The sequence below is a fragment of the Octopus bimaculoides genome, chromosome 18 (assembly GCF_046866305.1).
Source record: "Octopus bimaculoides isolate indiv1 chromosome 18, ASM4686630v1, whole genome shotgun sequence".
NCBI lineage: Eukaryota > Metazoa > Mollusca > Cephalopoda > Octopoda > Octopodidae > Octopus > Octopus bimaculoides.
The window spans coordinates 53500405-53525153 of NC_142945.1; the positions used below are offsets into that span (position 1 = coordinate 53500405).

Here is a 24749-nt window from a genome sequence, read left to right on the forward strand (position 1 = left end):
CATTTTTAAAGCCAAAAGGATTCCCCATATTTCATTGTTGCTCTCCGAATATGGTTTCATCAAACGAGTGCAGTGAATTGACAAAATCGGTAGAACGCATACAAAATATCTTCTAGTCAGCGGCGAACAGACAGAACATTTAGAGTATCAGAGCAAATGCTTACCGGCCTTTTTCCGGTTCCTTATATTCCGAGTTCAAATTCTGCTGAGATTCTTTTTTCTTTTTCACTTTTTCGACATCAGTAAAAACGAGGCGGAATTTGAACTCAGAACGTAGACGAAATACTGCTAAGTATTTCGCCCGGCATGCTAACGTTTCTGCCAACTCGCCGCCTCTCTGACTCATCCAAATATTAGACAACATCTCTGTCAAACTGTAGATATTTTTTGTTTTATTACCGAAACTGAGAGAGATTGTAACAGTCTTGGTGCTAATGTTCACTCTCTTGTAATTATTCCTTGACACCCTTATAAAACAATAAAACCGGCAATGTTTAGTACGGCTGTTGTCTAACCCTCTGTTTAGTGCTCGCTTAAGATTAGGGTGCTGTTGGTGCGATAATTCCTGTTATTGGTATTAATTGATATTCGTCGTAATTCTCTTGCTAATCTTATGGTAATCATTGGTGCTTGTTCTTATTGGCAGTAATCGCTATTTTTTATTGTCATTCTTGATCTCGTCGTGCCGTGAGACTTGCCAAATTGTACACAGAAAGGTGTTATTGCCATGGTAGCAGTTACTATAATTTTTATTGTCTTTACTATAAAGAACATTAATAAAAAAAGGAAAGCAATAAACTAAAATAAGCAATTTCATTGAGATATTTCATTGAGATAATACAAACATCGATGAGTGCAGAGCCTAATGTTATGGATGACTTTAAGTACTCGGATCGTTTGAAAACACTAAAACGGTTGTGTATTCGGCGGTTGTTAGTAAAGATCGTTTTAAGTGTATTTTAAAAATAAGTGTAGATACAGATGAAAGAGAATGAAACAGTGATATGATGTCGGTATATTACCAGTCTGGGAAATAGTTATGTTTTTATAAAACAGTCATCCTTGTAATATTGTGCAACGACACGTTGCTGACTCAGTATCGAAAGACGTTTGTTTTTCAAAGCTGACAAATATTTTGAAGCGCAGACGTACCTTGCACATCTAATTATATCATCATCATCGTCGTCATCATGAAACAATAAGAAATATTGACACAAGGCCAGCAATGTCGAGAGAATGGTTAAATCGATTACATCGACCCAGTACGCAATTGGTACATATTTGATCGACCTCAGAATGACCAAAGGTAAAATCAACTTGAACGGAATAATTTGAACACAAGTATTTGAAGGTGGGCGAAATTCGTTTAAGCGTTTTATCTAAAGTTTTAACGGTTCTGCCAGCTCACTGCCTTCTCGATAAGAAATGTTAACAGACCAAATAATAATAATAATAATAATAATAATAATAATAATAATAATAATAATAATAATAATAATAATAATAATGATGATATGGGAGATTTTAAGCAAATAGTTGGCAAATGGAACTTTAAAATAATTGTAAAGCTAAGTGGGAAAGGAAAATGTGATACAGAAAGAAAACCTTTTTAAATTTCCAAAACTATCACTTTTAATTATTCATAATGTGAGTTGTCTTTTTGTACGAAACTTTACAAGAAAAAAAGGAGTTTGCAAGCATGCTACATCTGTTATGTGTGTGTGTGTGTTGTAAATATATTCAGCGGCACTCTCATTCATGAGCGTGTAAGTACGCAAACATTTTCCTGAATTTTCTATTTATATATTTACTTATTGAACAGAATAAAGTGTAAACTAGTGAAAAAAACATGAATTATCCACTTTGCATTCTAATTATTTTCTATAATTTCTTCCCGAACAATTCAGGGTAATACAATTATCACCGGTACATAAAATTACAACCTATCGATCTCTAGCTAGTTTAATAAGTGTTGACACACGAAATCCTCGGCCCTGAGTCCCTCTGTTGCTTCTGCTGCTGCTGCTGCTGCTGCTGCTAATAATAATAATAATAATAATAATAATAATAATAATATGGCTCAGTGGTTAGAGCGTCGAGCTTACAATCGTGAGGTTGTGAGTTCGATTACCGGACCGGGCTGCGTGTTGTATTCTTGAGCAAGGCACTTTATTTCACGTTACTTCAGTTCACTCACCTGTAGAAAAGAGTTGCGGCGTCACAGGTGCCAAGCTGCATCGGTCCCTTTGCCTTTCCCTTGGATGACAATGTATGTAAACTCTACGACTATTCTTTCTTTCTCTCAATTCCTGAATTTCTTCCGGATTGCAATTTTTCTTCATTTTGAATGTTAATGCCTCACTTTGTAAAATGATATTTAATTAATATGTCACAGGTTTTACAACGCAGACGATTCCTAAAAACAGTGAAATAGATCTGGATATGATTACCAAGCGACTAGACCTTGTATACACTTTGAAAGAGGCAAAAATATATAAATAAATATGTGAATTTTTTGTGCATTTTTCCTCGTAACATTTTAATATCAAATTCAAAAACCTATTCCTGTTTCATATTAAGATTTAACAATCATCTGTCCCGTCGTAGCTGCAACAACTAGGGGAAGCACATATATTCAGTTACGCATTATTGTAGTATGGAAATTTATTCAAAACACTAAATATTTTTTATGCGGAGATGAAGCGGAGTGAGATTTGACGTGCGAACGTCTACGATGGTGGTATCTCCCTTCTTAAAATAACAACCAAATCTCGCTCAAATTGCCCATCTATGGAATGGATACAAAAAATACGTTGTTCTGGTTCGAGAAATTTTCAAACCATTAATACGGAGGTGATGGTAGGAATATCTTTATATCATAGGTCTGTTTGATTATAACTGGCTTAATTAGATTTATTAGCGTTAGAAATAAGCAAGACTATCAACAACAACAACATTGAAAACCACAAATAACATGAGGAATAATAAAGAAAGTATATATTTATATGCAAAATTATTCAGCAGTCATATTGTATTCCCGTTATCCTATTCATATTTTCGTTGTTATTTCAGTATGGATAACATTTACCGAAAGTTCTTATGTCAAAATGCTGGCAGAAAAACAATAACTTATGTAATTCTGTCAAAATGAAGGGCAGATATTTAGGTATTAGGAGAGCACAAAAAAAAAAAATTGAAATGCAGAAAAAGTGTCCGAATGTATTAAAATGTCTAGACTTAAGTGTTAGGGTAAAGTTTTAGTGTGTTTTAATGTTTTGTTGTTCTTAATATAAACATCCAATCGAACTGCAACAAAGGTTAGTTTCAGTTTGACTATAAATTGGAACCGGTTGTAAACTGGTTACAGGCAAATTATATTTATAGGCTATGCAGATGATATTCACAGCTTTTACACAGTGCATCTATCTATCTATCTATCTAACTCTCTCTCTCTCTCTCTCTCTCTCTCTCTCTATATATATATATATATATATATATATATATATATATGTATATATGATGGGCAAAAATTTGGCCACCTCTGCCGATTCTCCATCGTGATGGTGTCACGGTTCAAGGTCGAAAAGCCAGAGCATATTGGATAACGTCTGATGGCATCAAATATTCCTTCTGGCCAAAGCTCCATCCACTTTTGTAAGTGTAAATGTCTCATGTTCTATGCGTTAGAAATTAGTTAGATTTTTGAACAGAAGGACTAAATAACTGGACAATCTTTTTTTCTGAAAAAGTGAAGAAAATCTTTTTCCTTCATTTACTTTTAATAATCAAAGCCATGGTCAGACAAATAAAAACAAACAAAAAAAACAAGACGAGGAATTTAAAATTTAATCTGCTCACAATTTGTTACCTCTGAAGCGTCAATACTAAAACGAGCATAAATGGTTGAGGTTGACAGCTGTTAGAAAGATCGTGTAAAGATTCCGCTACAGACATAGTGTTCTCCCTGGGTATGGAGGATATCAGCAATTCAGATCGCTGACTTGTTTGAACAGAAGCGAACAAATTTCGTTTTGTGTTTTTAGACAAATCAATCATGGCGAAGTATTGTCAAAATGTACGTGATTTTCTCATTTTCTGAAGATTCCAAGAGTCAATCAATGGGCAATCTATTATAATTCACGTCAACACCACGTGACAACTTGGAGAATTGTGATAATGTCCGTCAATTTATCTACTCACCTATTTCTCTGCCTATGCATCTGTCTGTCTAAACGTATATCTATCTATCTATCTATCTATCTATCTATCTATCTATCTATCTATCTATCTATCTATCTATCTATCCGTCATTCAGTGTTTGTGTGTGTGTGTGTCAGTCTGTCTGTATGTCAGCCTGTCTGTGTGTGTGTGTGTGTCTGTCTGTCTGTCTGTCTGTCTGTCTCTCTCTCTCTCTTTCTCTCTCTCTCTATCTATCTATCCATGAACTGTTTATGCATGTATGTATGTCCGTCCGTCAGTCCGTTTGTCCGCGTGCCCGCCTGGCGCTAAGTCTGTACATGCACTCACTCCAAATACTGCACACATACATACAAACATACACAAATAACCTATTGATGTTGAAATTCTAATGAAAGAACGTTGGTAGTAGGTTAGAAACCGGCTCTTTCTCTGTTTGCAAGAAATCCTGAAATAAAGCTGAATAATAGCATACATACATATAGTGGCATACCCATTAATCAGGCTGAGTTCATAATGTAGAGAGTGCTGTATTTATGGAATATATGGTTTATATTGTCATGCCTACATGTTTCGCTATTCAAACGTACACATGCATATACGCGATGATACACGCACACGGGTAAAAATATATACATATATATACTTCCGAACTTAAAAAGATATATACATATACACATGTGTATGTGTACTGTTGTTCTTTTAAGAAGGTTGCATGATATCTAATTCTACAACAAGGCTTCAGTGAGTGATTTTTATGTTTTTGCATCACAAAATACAAGAATAATTCACTCCTGCGTACGCATTCGTTTGTTCCTGAAAGCTAAACCACACATACACACACATATATATATTTATATATACGTATACGTCAGTGCTTATAGTATGTATATAGAACAAAATCCATTTATGTAGCAACTTATCTCCACTCTTCTTTGACACTCTATGTATGTTTGTATACGTGTGTGTGTGTGTGTGTGTGTGTGTGTGTGTGTGTGTGTGTGTGTCTATATATATATATGCATATGTGTATATATAATTCTATGTGTGTATGTGTGCGTATATATGCATGTATATCTATGTATGTGTCTATTTTTTGCATATATAATACATATGTGCACACACACATATGCATAATTATATTTATATCTGTACACACACACATACACATATATATGAGAGGGAAAATATATTAACAATGTTTCGCATTATGGTTCATGATTTCAAACCAAACTGCATGCAATTTTAACATTGCACAAGTCATTGGTTTATTCAACTGTACAATGATAATTGTATCTTTTGGGAAACGTTATCGTCAAATGAGTTGAATCTTATGCAGTGTATGATTTGTTTAAGCCTCGCTTTCATATATCATGTACATATTATTTCATAATGTCTTCCATTACGAAATGCATAGATACACGCATGAGCACTTGGGTGTGTAGGTTACAAAGGTACATGTACATTATGTGTATGCGTTTTGTACTTTATCATATACGCGTGTGTGTGTCTGTATATATGTTCGTATATTTGTAAGTATACATGTGCGCATGTATGTGCGCATATGCGTATATGAGGTTTTCCACATTTCTCTGACAATACATACAGGAAAGGATATTTTTACGCAGCTGCAGCCTCTGGAAACGTACCACATTCGGTGAATACACATACATATATACCTATGTACAATCGTATATAGAGAGTCAAAAGGAGCAGAAGCTTCCATTGAGTAGGAGGTTGATAAAAGCTAGAAAATAATATCAATAGGGGAAGGTTTATTTGGTGACAGTGAGCATTGGAGGTGGTGGAGATTATTAAGAAAAGAATGATATAATTATATAGAGAGAAGGTAGGAAAGGAAAACAAAGAGAGAAGGCTGTAGACAAAGCGAGTAATAGAAATGGAAAATCTGAAGACGGGACTGGAATTTAACACAAATAATATGTGCTTAACTATGTAAGATAGAAAGGTAGACAGCTGTATGCAGAGAGAGAGAGAGAGAGAGAGAGAGAGAGAGAGAGAGAGAGAGAGAGAGAGAGAAGTGAAAGTGACAGAGTGATTATTAAATTACGTCAAATGACGTAATCTAATATGTATATTTGATAGGCGTTCGGGTTCGTTTAACACTAAAACTCCGACTTCAACTGCAAATGAAACAACAGTGGTGTTCGAGCTGCCGAGCATAGAATGGCTATAAGTAGTTTCATCATTGAGCGGATGGATTTATACATTAGACAGAAAGAGTGAACAAGTAAAACATGCTTTATCATTAGAGAACATAACTCAAACAGAATTGCAGAATGGCTGTAGTAAATAACGGATGAAGAACGAATGCATGAAGACTCTTACCGCTGCAAGAGACTTTATGCAACTGTGCAATTATGATTGAATTATAAATTACATGTCTCTAAGATGATACCACATGTTTTGCTTGTTCAATCGTCCTTCCTAACACACACACACACACACAAACACACACACACATATAAATGTTTGTATATGTATGTATGTATTTATATATTAGGAAGACGGAAATCGTCATATTAGGGCTGCTGAGGAGGCTGGTGCGCATTCCTGTCATGTTGAACCTTTTCTTTAGTACTTACTAACAAGGACTGAGAGGGGGAAAAAGAGAGAATGCAAGAGAGTGGGGTAGAGGGAGAGAAAGAGATATAGAAAGAAAAAGAAAGCAAGAAAGAAAGACAAACAGAGAGACGGTGAGAGAAGAGCAGCAACAGCCAAATGAGAACTCAACGTATTTCGATGAAAGACATCAAAATATATCTTAGGAATCGATCTATGGAGTAAAGATTTTTTGCCAACATAACATGGCAGTCCTGGTTTAGGACGAATGCTGCTCTAATTTAGCTCCAGGAAATCGCAATAGACTGATATTGTTTTGAGCTAAGTGGGGGTGCTAGATTCCCTTGCTCGAAAATATAAGGACACCGATCGTGTCGTATAACCAGCTGGAGACAGTGTCTCCTCGGGCTAAATTCGAGCAACATTAGTCCTGAACCAGGACTGCCATGTTATGTTGGCAAACAATCTTTACTACAATGTACTGTTGCTGAATAACTCACGTTGTGAGATTTAAAAAATAGTATTTGTCATAAAAATTGTTTCAAATTTTGACAGAACACCTACAACATTTTGTGGGGGTGATTGGGTGCAATCGATTACTTTAACTGCTGCTATGCTTTATCGACTCCGCAAGAATAAGCAGCAAAGTTCACCTCGCCCGACTTTGTGTTCAGGACATAGAGAAGTATGATGGTCACCTCCGTTTGATTTCGACTTATGAGTGTTTCAAGGAAAAGCATTGAAAAATAAACAATAAAAGTGAAAAAATTGAAAAAGGATTAAAAAGGTAAGTTGTATCTATGTGAATGTAATTTGAGTCCAGGTATGGAACTTGGTACGAAATCACAATAGAGACAACGAAGATTTCGACTGGGATTGGACAAATGTGTATGGTGATTACAGGAGATAGTTCTGGAATTGTTTTGTTTCTTTAACTCAAATTGTTTAGATTCATCTTGACACATTTTACGCCATTCAGATCGATCTAGGCAGTAATCTTCTTATTAAGTTATGGTTAAGGGAGTTTAGTGTTTGTTTCAACTTAGAGAAGAATACCGAGAGTAATACTAATAAAGCGAACGCTAATACTATGTTGCACGACAACTTCCGCGTAGTTTGTTCTCTTCTGAAAAGCAGATATGGCGGCATATTTTGCAAGGAAGTGATGTCACATTGGCTGTATACAGCCGTTAAAGGAACAGAGCTCCGAAGAGAAGGCAAATTACTTTAGTTAGAGTAATACATAGACACGGAGATAGAGGCATATATACACAAACGCGCATACATATATACATAGATACCTACAAACATATATATATGCTCACGATATATATATATATATATATATATATATATATATATATATATATATATATATATATATATAGAGAGAGAGAGAGAGAGAGAGAGAGAACCTAAATAGGTAGAAGCCGAAAATATCTTAGTTAAATCTGCAAAAAACCGTCATTTTATGCCATCGTTGCAACAGCCAGAATATAAAGTCGAACTACAAACTTGGCAAAGAACTTGTGCAAGTATTTTTATAGTTAATCCAAAACTGTATAGTTTTATTCAGAATGTGAAACGTCTTTTACATTGTCAGATACGTTGAACTTGATGTTCCGAGTATCTAAACAAACATACGTAGTCAAAGCAATGTTAAAGCCAATTTAATTCACATCATTGAATCCTCCGTTTCAATAACACAAATTAGTAATTGAACCAAAAAATGAAATCCGATGTAAAAATCAGAGAACAAAAGACGAAAATCCCATCTCAGCAGAACAGAACAATAGAAATAATATTGATTTCTAACACTGATACAACGCCACAACTTTCATGAACAGGGTAGGGTTTTACTTATTAAATCGATTTCTGCTCTTCCTGAGCGAGGCCATGGTTGCCCGCACATAGACTTTTTGATGACCGTATTAACTAATACAAATGTTTACTTCAGTTTCTTTGGACAGTTTCTTTAGCAATATGTTCTTTATGACTAGTTATTTAGCTCCTGGTTCAATCGTCTTATTTTATTCAAATCTAGAGCTGTTTGGCATCATCATTTGATAAACAATAACTCGAGAGTGATCAGCTGATTACTCTAGAGGGAGAGGGGGAAAAAGTGAGAAGGAGGTAAGAGGAAATGAAAGAGAGTGAAAGAGAGAGAATTCAAGAGAGAGAGAGTAAGGGAGGGAGCAGCAATTTCACCCATCCCCATTCTTGATTGGAACATTATTTCATCGGTCGAGGAAGAATAAAAAACAAAGTTGGCCATAGCATAATACGAAATCCGAATGTAATTGACCGTCACTACACATCACGTAGAATTTTCTCTGAGACTACAACAATTCTGCAAGCTCACAGCCTTAAGATTATTTATTTATCATACAAGCACAACGCCACAAATGCTTTCGGGCGGGGCTACAAGGGAAATGTAAATGATTAAATCGAATTTATTGCAAAGTTAATTTATCGATTCTGGAAGGATAAACAGCAAAGTCGACATCGGTAAGATTTAAGGCAACGGTAAGATTTAAAGCTAGTGTTACAGACTGGAGCAAAATAGCACAAGGCATTTTGTCAATGGCGATAACAGCTACGCCAATACACTTTTCGAGTGATATTAATCCAATTAACCGATCTAAAGGAAGGTAAGAAGTTTACTTGATTTGAAACGGTTTCACTTTTTCTTACAATCAAGACATTTCGTCAACCATGCAAGAAATGTATGATTCTCGATACAAACCCAAATGGATCGTTGTGTAATATAAAACAACTGTTTTCTAAATGAAGGAGCAAAGTGAAAAATAAAAGTTAAATCGAAAGAAAATATTCGAATTGCGTGGAAATAAAGCCTTCTGACGCGCGTTTGTAATTAACGAGCTGGCTATGCTTCACGTGGCTAGGAAGTTCCTGGTGAATGTGCCAACAATCTAGGTTAAAATTCTTTTCGAAGTTATCTAACTTTTTCTTTGCTAAGACTCTAGAGAAATCCATGAAGCTCACACTTTAATATATCTCCAAAACTGAAATCAATAGATGCGATGCACGTGGCATATGTGTTTGTAATTAAACATCCGACCGACCAGCATGCTAGACGTAGTCGATATAATTCCGGTGAACGGATCCTGCAATCTAGCCAAGAGTTGTACACGAACTTATTTAACTTACTCTAATAACACACTTGCGAAATGCAAGAAGGTCACTCGGAGTTGTATCACCAACTCTGAAATAAATAGCATTGATGCTCCATTTATGGGAACTCCAGATCATGAAAAAGAAATTAAACTATTTATTGTATGGGAAACATTCTTTAATTTAAATCATATTATTAACTTATTCTCAGAAACTGAAGAAACTGAACTAGCAAAGAATTAAATATTCTGGAATAGAGTAGGACTCCATCTTGGAGAACTAAATAATCCTCTTACTGTGAAAAGTAATCCGACAAATTTCCGTTAAACATAAAATGCACCACATCAAAGATATATGTGTGGAACTTGAGTAAGAAATAAAAAATAATCTTATTTCTCGGAACAGTTTAATCTCATTGAATGTAAAGGGCGTGAAAGGTGCAGCAGATCTGTCTTAACGAGTGTCATGTTACTTCATTTCTCATTCTGTCATAAAATTCAATGCCACAGTTCAACTAAATGTGAGTAAAGCGTATTAAGTGCTGTACTGTGTATGTCGAAAATAGGGAGGCATTGATTATTGTAAGTCTTTCTCTGACCCATAATATACATCTCAGATCTTTCTTATGAGCTTCGCATGGGCAACTACCGAAAACATCATCCGTGCAATCAAGCCTCAAAAAAATTCTGGGATATTTTCAGTTGCCTAAATTACATATATATGTTCTATTATTACTATTATTATTATTATTATTATTATTAATAATAATAATAATAATAATATTATTATTATTATTATTATTATTATCATCATTATTATTATTATTATTATTATTGTTCCGTTAAGTTAGAAATGCTTGCCAGCTCCGTGTGTTCTTCTGCAGATCGAGTTTGTCTTCCGATACTTTAAAAGAGACTATCAGCTTCTCTATGAGAAGAAGCTGGTTAGTCCTTTTTAACGCAACACTTCTTCATTTCAGAAGACCAAGAGTGAAAATAGTTAAATGAAAACTACAGCACAATTCATATAAAATATGTCTTGATCTTTTCAATACAATATGCAGCTCGACGATGTAGTGCTGGTCCTTTTGTCTCAATGTCAAGTGGCTTACAGACGGTTTAAGAACTGTCTCGTGAAATTATCCACATCCATTCACATTTATGATCTAAGAAGTTATTTACTTACTAGCGTTCATTTTGTAACTTAGGAGTTCAGTCATTCTACTGACCATCTATTGTCCAAGTGGCATAATTTTGTGTGTTGGCAGTTGCAGTTTTCTTACCCAGGTCCCTAGGTTGATAAAGTTTTGGGGGCATAATAATTTACTAGATTAGTTCCGTGGTTCTTGAATATATTAAGCAGTTTGAGGAGCCTATTTGGCATTTGTAAGCAACGAGTACCTCCAATGATATTCTTCAAAACGTTTGTTTGTTGAAGTCACAAATAAGAGTTTCGATACTTGGTAGATTCACTAATCCAGGGTACCTCTGACCGACAAGAAGCAACGATGTCGAAACACCGGATGTCCCGGAGTCCTTTGCGCTAATGAATCAAGAGCGATATTAATACACCTCCTTCGTAATGGGGAAATTGTCTCCCTGTGATGAAACACGCCAGCGACTACCAAATTCTCGCTCGAATCTGCAGTAACGTATTAAGAATAAATATTCAAAAGATGGTCCCTTACGTTTTATTTGTATCCACTATAAGCCATTCCATTGCCGAAACCTTTATGCAGCAATGGGTTGGAGAAACATTACGTTATCTGTGGAGATGCGAGGGAAACTTCTAAGAAAGATCTTCTAAGAAAGATCTTCTAAATGTTCTTTACAGTGTAACCTAGAGTAGAACTTGTTGATTTAAATTATCTGTATGATCTCAGGTAAAGTCTACGAATAAGCTATCGTCATGTTTGTAGCTTCCGTGATGGTATGTCCTACTTTTTCTAATGGTAGTAATTAGGAATTTCTGCAATTTATTTAGATTATTCCGCTTATGTTGTTAAAAATAGCTAATCCGCTACACTCTTATTAAATTTATGTCTAATGTGGTGCTATATCTAAACTTAAGCTTAACGGCAATAAATAATCTAACACGATTGAACGCCTCCATCCCATTAATATGCATATACATACATACATATATATATATATATATATATATATATATATATATATATATATATATATATGTATGTATGTATGTGTGTGTGTGTGTGTGTGTGCGTGTGTGTCTGTGTGTCTGTGTGTGTTTGTGGGTGTATGTGGGTGTGTGTATGTATATTTGTGTGTGTGTGTGTGTGCATTTATATATATATATATATATATATATATATATATATGTGCATACGCACAGCTACACATTCATACACTCACGCACACTCAAAGCAAAAGTACATAACTGTATGCATATAAATCATGGCAACAAATACATAAAAGCCAGTTTTAGTGAGGCAGTAATTTTTATGTATATTATCAATGTGTTTGTTGGTGCCGTTATGAAAGCAAATCTAAGTTAACGACAATCGAAACTGGCATATTCGTACAGCACAACGTTACGTTTGCTCTTTAAACGCACAGCCATTAATTTGTGGAGCTCTTAATGAGTCACGCGTGTGGTATACGTTTTGAGTGTGTAAATTATGGAAAAATATCTTCGTAGGTTCATCTTTCTATGAGCCGTTTTGCTGCTTTCAGCAAATACCTAAACCAAATTTGCTTATTCTGCACCAGTCATAGGTACAGGGCGACCCGTGGAACCTTCTCAATGACAGGCTAGTGGAAAAATTAATTACAAATTTGTTTTTAGTATTGCGGCTCACCTGATGATGAGGCATGTCTCGTGCGGCCACACTTACGATGTATATTTTCATGCTGTCCACTCCTCAAAAGAAGCTGCAACTGTCTGCGCTAGACACGTCTATTGATTCGATACTAGCCATGTTAGTATTTCTCTGAACTTTTATTAAACTTGTTTCAATATTTTCTCCAGAAGTTGGTTGTTTATTTTCTTTTTTTCTTAGGTGCGTTTATGCTGCGACTCTTTTTATGCTTTCCACCTCTTACCGTTATGAGGAAGCCAAAAGTTTGCAGAATACCAAATTCAAAAATGACCAAAAGCAATAGTTTGTTTTCCACCTCAAGGTAAACAAGATGGACATTTAAAAACTTTCAAAGCCTCATAATAGAAATAAGAAAGAATTTTGTAAGAAATAAAAGAAAAAACAAAAAAAACAACAACAACACCAACAGCAACAACCAAGAGAACGAAACATTATTCCATTTCTTACAGCAGACCTTGTTACTGATATCTGCTCGCGTTCAACAGTAAGAACAATAACAACTACAGCAGACAAAATTATCGAGAACGATACAGTTCCAGCAGCAGCAACAAAACAAAGCAACAACTACTACTACTACTATTACTACTAAAATTACCAGCAATAATGGTTTCGAATTTTGGCACAAGGCCAGCAACTCCGAGGAAGAGGAGAAGTGGATTACATCGACCCCAGTACTCAACTCGACCCCGAAAGGATGAAACAGAAAGCCGACCCCCTCGGCAGAATTTGAACTGAGCGCGTAAAGATGGACGAAACTTTACAGACCATCATAGTAAGAACGGCAAAATTGAAGTAGGCATAATTTGAACACAGAACGCAAAAGTCGGGAGAAATACCGCTAAGCAGTTTGCGCGACGAACTAACGCAACTATCTGCGTGACCCATTAAGCTAGGAAATGTAATCCTTTCTGATATAGACAGAAGGCTGGAAATTTTCTGGGGGAGGGGCTAGTTGATGACATTGACCCCAGTGTTGAACTGGTGCTTACTGTATCGACACATTGAAAGGATGAAGAGGAAAGTCCACCTCGGCGAAATTTGAACTCAGAATGCAAAGACAGGCTAAATGTTGCTAACAGTTTGTCGGGCGTGCTAACCATTCTGCCAGCTCACCGCACTATGAAGTTTATAAGGAAATCAATTTAATGGATAAATGCCAGTTAAAAACCACATAAAACTATTCAATCGATTCGGGAAAGACGAAACGCATATCTGACCTTGATCGTGCTTGAACTAAGAACGTAATGGTCTGTAACTAAATACGACAAGTCACGCCGCCTATGATTCTGTTAAACTCACCACCGACAAGTAAAAGGTTAACCGGCTGTATTGAAATAAATTACGTATGTATGTATGTATGTATGTATGTATGTATGTATGTACGTATGTATGTACGTGTGTGTGTGTGTGTATATGTATGTATGTACGTGTGTGTGTCTGTATGTTTCTAAGTATGTATGCATGCATGTATGCGTGTATGTATTTATGTATTCATAAAGATATATGCGTGTATATATATTGTCCATGTATCATCACTTGATAGCGCCTGGGCACACGCCACCAATGTCATTCCGTGGTGTAATTAAATATTTCGTGTCTTTCAACAAGCAAACATCATCAGACAGGTGATCTTCCTTCGGTTAACCCAGCCCCAGCTTGTGTCATGCAGGCATTAGGTCTTCCAGGGCTGACTGCTGGTCCACAGCCATCGCGAGGCAAATTCTGTTCCCTCGAGCCGAATTTGGTCTTCCGTTCACTTGCTCCTGTGATACCCTGCATATCGTGAGATCCGCAAAAATAACTGGGTTTGCAAACCCTCTTAATCCCTTTCTTCCTCATGTGTAAATATATTATATATATATCAAGTAAAATGTGTGTGTGTGTGTGTGTGTGTGTGTGTTTGTGTGTATTGGAATGTATGTGTGTGCACGCGTTTGTACGTTCGTGCGTGCTTATTCTACTAACCTTACTTTCGTTGAGTGACATAGTAATTTGACACGATATTGTAGAGGTTAATTTGGAGCACTGTGTGGATTTGAAACACTAAATCGATATTGGAAACATTCAGCGAAACATTTTATGCGTAATAATCTTTATACTTCTAATATAATTTCTAATAGAGACACGAGAAAAAGAAAAAGTAAGTTGGTTATATCGATCTGCTGTGCATTATTTTAAAAATTATAGAAGGTGAAAATTAAATTTGTCTTCGTTGAGATTTGAACCTGGAACGTGCAGATAAGACAATTATTGCAAAATATTTAATCTACTTCTTTAAGTCTGCTACAAAGCAACAACAAAGAGCTAAAAATGTGGCAAGATAGAAATGATGAAAAGTAGCAAAAATAAATTAATGGAAATAAAAATGTCAAATGTAAAACGTAAGATAAATAAACTGACCAATTAATGCAATAATACGTGAAATACTCAGCAAATAAGAGCTGATACTAATGCACAAAAACAATTGTAGTGATTTTTATTAAAGCCTGTTCATTCCATCTTCCTGTATCAATGATCGCTAACCACTAAACCTTTTTTAATTTTCTCTCTCTATTTTTATTTTCTCTGTCTTTCTATTTATATTTTCTCTCTCTGTTTATTTCTGTTCCTTTCTGCTAAAGAGCGTAGGCTCGAAACCTAAAAGATTCTGTCAATTCCCGAGCGTCAAACTAATACACCTGCTGATTGTTTGCATAGCCGTCTTCGTCTTTTTTTTTTTTTTTTGAGTTTTTTGTAAATTCCAGCTATATATATATATATATATATATATATATATATATATATATATATGCATGTATGTATATATGTGCATGTATGTATACATTCCCCTATATATGTGTGCATGTATATAGACATGCTTCCGTACTATTACGCATAATTATATGCCAACATATATAGTTTGTTGGTACCATATATCCTAGCATCCGTGTATTCATATACATCGTACACACGTATACGCACACATAAACACACATATATGCATTGTATGAGGGAAGAGTAATTTTTCCACGAAGGACTATCGTTGTCGTTCACTTCGCTTTATTATTAATTAAACAGTTAACTAATGAAGTAATTAACCAGCTAACTATCCCTTTGCTTGACTCGGTTGTTTGATCAAGCAGGCAATCAGCTGGATTTTAAGAGTCCTTTATGGCAAAATAACCCTCCCGAATGACAACATCGCAATACGAAATACCATGAAGGAGCTTGCAGAACAAATACAAAACCGAAGTCAATCAATCAGTGAATCCCTCAATCACTATCTATCTATCTATCTATCTACTTACCTCTCTATCTATCTATCTACATATATATATCTATAATTGACGGTTTAAAGTCTATTCTCAGCATGTTGGTATAGAAATCTTCTTTCTTTTGCCCTTGTTTATAATTATATATATCTACATCTATCTCTCTCTCTCTATATATATATATATATATAAACACACACATAGACACGCAGAGAAACGACGGGTTTCTTTCTGATTCGGTCTACGAAATTCACTCACAAGGTTCTGGTCGGCCCGTGGCTATAGTAGAAGATACTAGCCCCTTGATGCGTCGCAGTGAAACTACCCGAAACGATGTGGCTGGGGGGCAAATTTTGCCCCAGACTGTCACACCTGATCAGGTCTTTAAAAAGTACGTTAGCAACATCCATATTCTTTTCTACTCTAGGCACAAGGCCCGAAACATTTGGGGAAGAAGTAGGTCGATTAGACCGACCCAAGTACGCAACTGGTACTTAGTTTATCGACCCCGAAAGGGATAAAAGCAAAGTCGACCTCGGTGGAATTTGAACTCAGAACGATGAAATACCGCTAAGCATTTTCTCTGGCGTGCTATCGTTTCTGCCAGCTTCTCAACGCCTTCATAGCATCTATATTGTCTAAATAAAGGGGTGCATGGATGTTTGGAAGGATTTTGACCACTGATATGGTTTACAATGGCAGGCCTGGGGCTAAACAACAATAGTGTCAGGTTGAGTATTATCCCACTCTCACCAGCATTTCATTTCACAAGCTTGTAATGATGTGTTCCAGAGTTCGAAATAGCATGAAAGCTGCTTTGGCATTTGCTATTCGTTTCCGCTACAAAATACAAAATATGTTCAACATCTTAAAAGAATGGGCTACGGGTATAACACCCGGGCATACATTTGTATATACATGCATACATAAGTACATGCATGCATGCATGCATACATACACATGTGTGTAGATACGTGTGCACACACACTCACACAGACGTACACACATTATATCTTTTATTTTTTATCTTTTGCTTGTTTCGGTCATTGGAATGCGGTCATACTGGAGCAAAGCTCTGGAGAATCTTAGACGAAGCAATTAACGCGACGACTTCGTTTGAAGTCTGGTACATATGCAATTGTGTTTTTGCCGAACTGTGTTAGAAGGACATAAACAAACGAACAACGGTCTTTAAGCGGGCTGGGGAAGGGCACATACGCTGACACAAAGATACACAGAGGCACATATATATACGATGGTCTTCCACACAGTTTCGTCTACCGAATTCCCTTACAAGGAAATGGTCGGCCTGAAGCTATGGTAGAAGACACATGGCCAAGGTGCTCGGCATTGGGACTGAACCCGGAACGATGGGGCTTCCCTCGTTTTCGATAGTGATTATCCAGTTGATGGATCAACTGAATGGCTGCCTATTTCAAATGACATCTGAAGAGTTTGAATATCTCACAGACACATGAACTCTACGAAAGAAAGTTCCTGCGTGATGCAGAGACTGGCGATTATACACCTTTAAATTTCTGATACAATTCACGCAAGAGGACCCGGGGCACTTGTTGCCCAAAAGTCCACTCCAGAGGATCGAACACACAATAATAGACACAAAACATTCTGCCTACCAACATAACGGATCATATATCTCATATATATATATATCCCTCTTTTATCTTTTACTTGCACTTATCATTAGACTGTGGCCTAACTGGGGTGCCGCCGTGGGCAATTTCTGGTCGAATGAATCCCAGTACTTGGGATTTTGTGTGTGTGTGTGTGTGTGTGTGTGTGTGTGTGTGTGTGTGTGTGTGTGTGTTAAACCTGATATTTATTTTATCACTCACTTTCGCCGAACCCCTAACTTTATATGGACGTAAACATACCAAAAATGGTTGTCAAGCGCTGGTGCAGAACAAACACACGCACATACATACATACATACATACAGAGACATATATATATACATATACTGGCTTCTGTTAGTCGGCCCGAGGCTAAAGAAAAAAGTATTTTACCAATATGCAACGTAGTGGGACTGAAACCGGAACCATGTGATTGGGGAGCAAGCTGCTTACCACACAGCCACGCCTGCGGCAGTATGTGTATATATATATGATAAATAAAATATATACATATTTTACGTTATATATATATGTCATATATATATATATATATATATATATATATATACATACATGTGCATACTAGACGCGTACATATACATACATACACTTATACGTGGACAAATACCTTCATACATACATACATGCAAACATACAATAGAAGTTGAAATTAAATGTGTTGCTTTTAAGGCAAAATTTCTTGATCTCTTCACTTGGATAGGTTGAATATGGCGTTGTTTCTTACATAGGCACAAGGCCAGCAATTTAGAGAAAGTTGTTAATCGATGAGATCGAAACCCAGAGTTTATGCCGTTAATACATATCACAGCTGAAAACGCACCCTTGACGTCAGCTGGAATTGAACCCGTAACCTTACCCAGACGTATGGTTTGTACACCAATATTGTTTTCTCTGTCACTTTAAGAATCGACCACAAGTACCTGAATGGTACGGTTTCATCCCATCTTGGATGAAAAGCTAAGTTGATCCCGGCGGGATTTCTGACCAGTATATGACGTAGTAAAAATAATAATAATAATAATAATAATAATAATAATGATGATAATAATAATAATAATCTATTCTTCTATTAGCCAGAAGGGCTCACATATAATAACATTAAAAGACATACAACAACATAAAAGACAAAAATAGGACGATACAATGTGGTTTACAGCGTGTAAATAATATAAACAACAATGAAAAATTAAACAAATTAAAACTGCCAATGGGGAGGGCGCTTTAAGGACCTCGTGGAAAACCCACAACAGCCATGGGGGAATAATAAATAACTTGCTGTCTCTTGGGGTCTCTGGGTGAGACTTGGAGTCAACATGTACAAAACAAAAGCAAACAATTCCTTCTAGTAATCTTTCGTTTATTTACCACTGAGGGTTTATATAAAAGATTTCGGATGGCATAGGACGGTACAAAACACAAAGGGTGGGATTTAATCGTGTAAAAGGCAATAACAATAAAAGGTTTTAAGAAGAAAATCCTCAAAAGCGAGGGACTTCCAAGGGCTGTTCGCGCAAACATCATAATACTCACGATCGCCCTGACCTCAAGGGCATGTGATCTCTCCACTTCGTCTACCCTCGATCTTCGTCTTGCTTAGAATAGGTCCGTTCACTCGGGGCCATTCACGCTCATTCACCCACCTTTTAGCAACAACAAGAATAATGATAATGATGATGATACTACTACTACTACTACTACTACTACTACTACTACTAATAATAATAATAATAATAATAATAATAATAATAATAATTTCAATAATACGTACAACTTGTATAGACGTATGCTGACGCATATTGGTGTGTGTATGTATGTGTGTATTTATGTATGCATGTATGTATGTCTATATATATGTATGCCTGTGTGGTTTACATATGTAGGTATGTATATGTATGTATGTATGCATGTATGTAGATAGCTAGCTAGATAGATAGATAGATATAAAGGTATAGTAGAAGCGACAGAGTGACTCGAGGGCAGTTTCGTACGTGAGCACTTATGAAGCTATATCTATATATAAATATATATTGGTTGATATACATGCATGTGTGTGTGTGCATGTGTGTGTGTTAGGGGTGGTGGTGGATATATCTATCTATCGATTCTGGAAGAAAAGCAGGCGAAGCGGAATCCTTCACAGTGTAATTTGAACTCACAACGTAAAGACGGACCACATGCCGCTAAGTACTTCGTTCGGCGTTCTATCGATTCGGCCAGCTCGCTGCCTTAATAGTAATACCGACATCATCATCAACAACAATAATGATAATAATAGTAATTTCATTCATTAGCCACACGGGTATAGATGAAGGGGAGATCACAATGATAAGTAAGGACGATTTCGAGCCTTGATATTAGAGAAGCATTTTGAGGGGAGGGCGAAATCGATTGCAATGGCCACATTGCTCAGCTGGTACTTATTTTATTGACCCCGAAAAGATGAAAGGCAAGGTTGGCCTTGGTGGAAATTGAACTCGGAAAGTAAAAACGGACGAAATTCAGCTAAGCATTTTGTCCGGCGTGCTGACGATTCTCTCTGCTCGCTGTCTTTAATAATAATAATAATAATAATAATAATAATAATAATAATAATAATAATAATGGTGACTTCATTTATTTGCCACAAGGGTGACGGATGGGGGTAAAATACAAAGACAGGTATAAAATATGGGGTTTTGCACGGTATACACTGAAAAAGAAGGGACAAATGCATGGCCTACAAAGGTATTTAAAAGGTGTGGGGTGGATGATAGAAATGTGGCCCTCCTGGTACAAGAGGGCCTCTAGGGTTAATCGAGTAGCCCCACTCTCCGAGATTTTCCTCAAACCCCAAGAGCAAATGTCCTCTTTAATTCTTTCTCTCCGACTCACAGGTCTACACTCAGAGAGGTACCATTTTCGCAACTTTCACCCACCTTTCAATAAACTCATTCGGGGACAGCACAATAATAATATTAACGATGATGGTGATGCTGCTGATGATGATGGTGATGGTGGTGGTGGTGGTGGTGCTGCTGCTGCTGATGATGATGATGGTGATGATTTCAAATTTTGGCAGAACGTCAAAAGTCTTACGGGTAGGGCGTGATTCGATTATAACGAGGCCGGCACTTGAGTGATACTTTACTGTATCGACCCGATATGATTAAATACAAGGTCGATTTTAATGATAATGACAATATGACACTATTTTGCATAGCACGATTACTAGAGGCACTGTGATGGTGTGTTATTGATGTTTTTACCTATACTTTTCGGCATTGTCAGTGAATATAAGTGGCGGACCTGGTGGGAACTTTGTCATTACATCATCACTGTGTAAAGCAGTCACAATGTGGAAGCATGAATTTCTATCAATAGTAGACAACTGTCCCCTAATCAGGACCTGCAGTCTTTCCAAAGGTAAACGACGCATTGTATGACGTACGTCTTAAAGACGTGGTTTTGAAATGGTGCGGTGGTAACGGTTCTAATCTCTTTGATTATAGTTCTGCTCATGGGAGCTGACCCGTGACGAAGCAACCACAAATATAACTATCAGAAACGACATGTAATATTACAAAGATTACTTTTATGTAATTTAATTAGATATCTTAATTAAACATAGGATCCATAATTCATTTTACGAAGATATACGAATGTGTAACGTTCATGCTGTCATAAAGCGCAATAATGGAATCCACTGGGAATTGAAACGGCGTTGCAGACAAGACGTGATGAGATATCTAACTCTCGGTTTACAGCGGCAGTAAATATAATAAATCAATAATACATACGATAGTTTTAGTTTATAACTTTTGATACCATCATATTTATCAGTCTAGGTATCCGATATTAGTTAACAGCTATGGTATTTTAAACGAAAGAAGAAGACGATGAAGAATAAATATCGCGTCAACATCGGATAAAGTGTTACGTTGAAGAGCGAAAAGAAAGAAAAAAAGAAGCTCTTGTTGTTAACGTATTGATTGAGACGTAATTCGAACCGTAGAATACATTGGATGTGCTTTCAGGACACATTTCCACCTCAACCTTTAGTGGACAGTTTATCAAAGTTTTGAGATTCTAAGTAAAATAATAATAATAATAATAATAATAATAATAATAATAATAATAATAATAATAATAATAATAATATGTCAGAGCCAAAAGAGAAACATGGTGCATTCGGATTGTTGATATTTGAATGAAATCGAAGTATTTTAGAAAGAAAGAAATACACGCGATCGCACGCACTCGCACGCGCGTATTCAACACAAACACATTCTCATACAAACACATACACATATGAGTATATATGCATATACACACGTACATATATGTCCACATGCATGAACATATAATTTCTAAATATGTGTGTGTGTGTGTGTCTGTTTGAGAGTGTGTTTTTGTACATGCATACGTACATATCTGCATGTATACAGACTCCATCAGGGAAACTAAGTGGTTTTCATTTATTTTCAGCTGAGCATTCATTAAATTCCATGAAGTTTCAACTCCCGGTGCCTTTATGTGTGTGCATTTATGTGTATGCGCGCGCGCGCGCGCGTGTGTGTGTGTGTGTGTGTGCACGTGCTCGCGTGTGTTACTGAAATAATGCACGCGTATGTGTGCATGCTTTAAACAAAATCTAATGTAATATGATTATATATACATACATACATATTTATATATGTGTGTGTGTATGCATGTATATGTATCTATGTGTATATATATATATATATACAAGTATATATGTGTGTGTGTGTGTGTGTGTGTGTATATATATGTATGTATATATATGTCTATGTATGTATATATGCGTTTATGTATGCGTGAATGTACTTGCGTGTGTGTGTATGTGTATGTACATATTGCAGAAAATAATCTCAACGTGACATGTGACTAATACCGGTAAATAATTTTAAAAAAACATATATTAACAAAGTATGGAAGTACAACAAAACACACACACATAGAGAAACAGAAATAAACAAAACAATTGCATTAAATCTTTGCAGATAACAAACTGAAGTTTAAAGGTGAGAGAATGATTGGAACTTACCTGTTGTGTGTGACAGCGAAGTGTAAATTTCAGACTTAAATAAGTCTTTCTCTCCATCACTACAAATCCATGTATTTTATACACATATACATATATACATACACACACGCACGCACATTTGTATACCTGTATATATATATATATATATATATACACGTATGTATGTATGTATGTATATATGTATATATATTAGTTTGTCAGTTTATGTTTCTTTATGTGCCATGCGATACTTTGTTTAGGCTCTTCATTGAAACACTGGTGGCAGTAATGGTAGCGACAAAAACAACGACAACAATGAGTATAAAGATTATTATTACAATTGCTATTATTATTATTATTATTATTATTATTATTTGTATTAATAGTATTTATAGGACTAGAAGTGGTAGTCGTCGTAGTAGTAATATCATTATTATCAATATTTATGTCATCCAACATCGTCTTGTTGCTATAAGTTTGAAATGTGATATATATTTTAATGAAGTGAAAGAAATGAAGAAATAAGATATTAAAAATATATGGTATAGAAGGAAATCCACATTTAAATTGGAAGCAGCGAAGCGTTTCATCTAGAATGTATATATTTGTCTTCTTAAATTGTATGGATGTACGTACGTGCGGTGCGTGGAACGCTTTTATAAGCGTAGCGCACCTTCATATATCGCAACGTATAAATAGAATATGATATGCTATAATTTTAATATTCTATTATATTATACTGGATTTATAATATATGTTATAGTAAACTTAATTAATGATATTCGTAATAAGAAAAGTAGTAATTAACATCCAAACCCGCAGAAGTAACTATAAATATCTAAATTTAACAGTTGAAAGTCTTGGAAAACATTCGTTGAATACTTCTTATTCCATAGACTTTTTGTTCCTTATTTTCTTTTTATTATTAACATTATCATCATTATCATCATCATCATCATTATTATTATTATTAATTTTATCAAAATTATTATTATTATCAGTGTTGTTTTTGCTTGTTTGTTTGTTGTTTTTTTTTGGCGTTGTTTGTTATTGTTTGTTGATTGTTGTTATTTGTATTGTGTATTATAGTAATAATAATAATAATAATGCCTGTGTGTGTGTCTTGTGCTGGGAGGAACTAACTGACTGTTTGAATGGCATCGCTGGAATCCTGCCAGTCACACGCTGACTGCTGCCACCACAATTGTGACGTCAAATGTTTCTGCTGTGGAGTCTGCACAGTTTACTTTCGAAATGTTGCTGTTGCGCTTGATGTTGCGTTTTTCAAAACTCTCTCCAGTGACGCAAGAAAACGAAAACTAGCAGCATGCTTCGGAAAACAAAATATAAACAACAACAACAGCGAACAAGAAGATTATATTTCTTGCTATTATCATGCATCTGTAACTATTATTGTGCTTATATTTTCACACCGACTCACTCTCATTCCCACATAAGCATACACACACACATATTATATGCTCATGCATGCAGATATCTAGGTACGCCGTCTGTAAATATTGTATTGAATTAGTCAAGATACACGCACAGAAAAGTTACAACACTATACCACATGCATAATACACACATACAAATGTAAGCACATTCATACGTATATAGGTATGGCGATAAACTGTATGGTATTCATAATTCTACGCAGACCTACACAGACATATATACTTTCCTAAGTAAATACATACATGTATATATATGTATATATATACATGTTCATACATACAGACATATATCGATGCACACGTACACTCGAACACAAGCATATACACACACGCAAACAATCATACATACTCACACACACATACACACTTATACAGAGACAAAAACGGACACACATACACAGATCTACCTGACTGGCAATGCAATACGGTATGTACAGAAGTCCAGAAAAAAACGAGGGAGAAAGAGGGAGGTTGTAGAAGAGAAGGAGGGAGCAGAACGAGAGAGGGAGAGCGAGAGAGAGAAAGCCAGAGAGGGAGAGAGAGAGAGAGAGAGAGAGAGAGAGGGAGAGAGAGAGAGAGAAGGAATGGAATTATTAAAAAAATATT

At 35.9% G+C, this 24749-nt stretch overlaps 1 protein-coding gene across 1 annotated transcript in view; it reads right to left on the minus strand.

Annotated features, from left to right (window-relative positions):
- Nucleotides 1-23941, minus strand: part of LOC106873581 (putative G protein-coupled receptor No18) — a 183176-nt gene extending 159235 nt beyond the window's left edge. Inside the window, exon 1 of the mRNA XM_052974335.2 lies at nt 22708-23941. The gene's annotated coding sequence lies outside the window, so the exon portion shown is untranslated. The remainder of the gene's footprint in view (nt 1-22707) is intronic.
- Nucleotides 23942-24749: the final 808 nt, after the last annotated feature.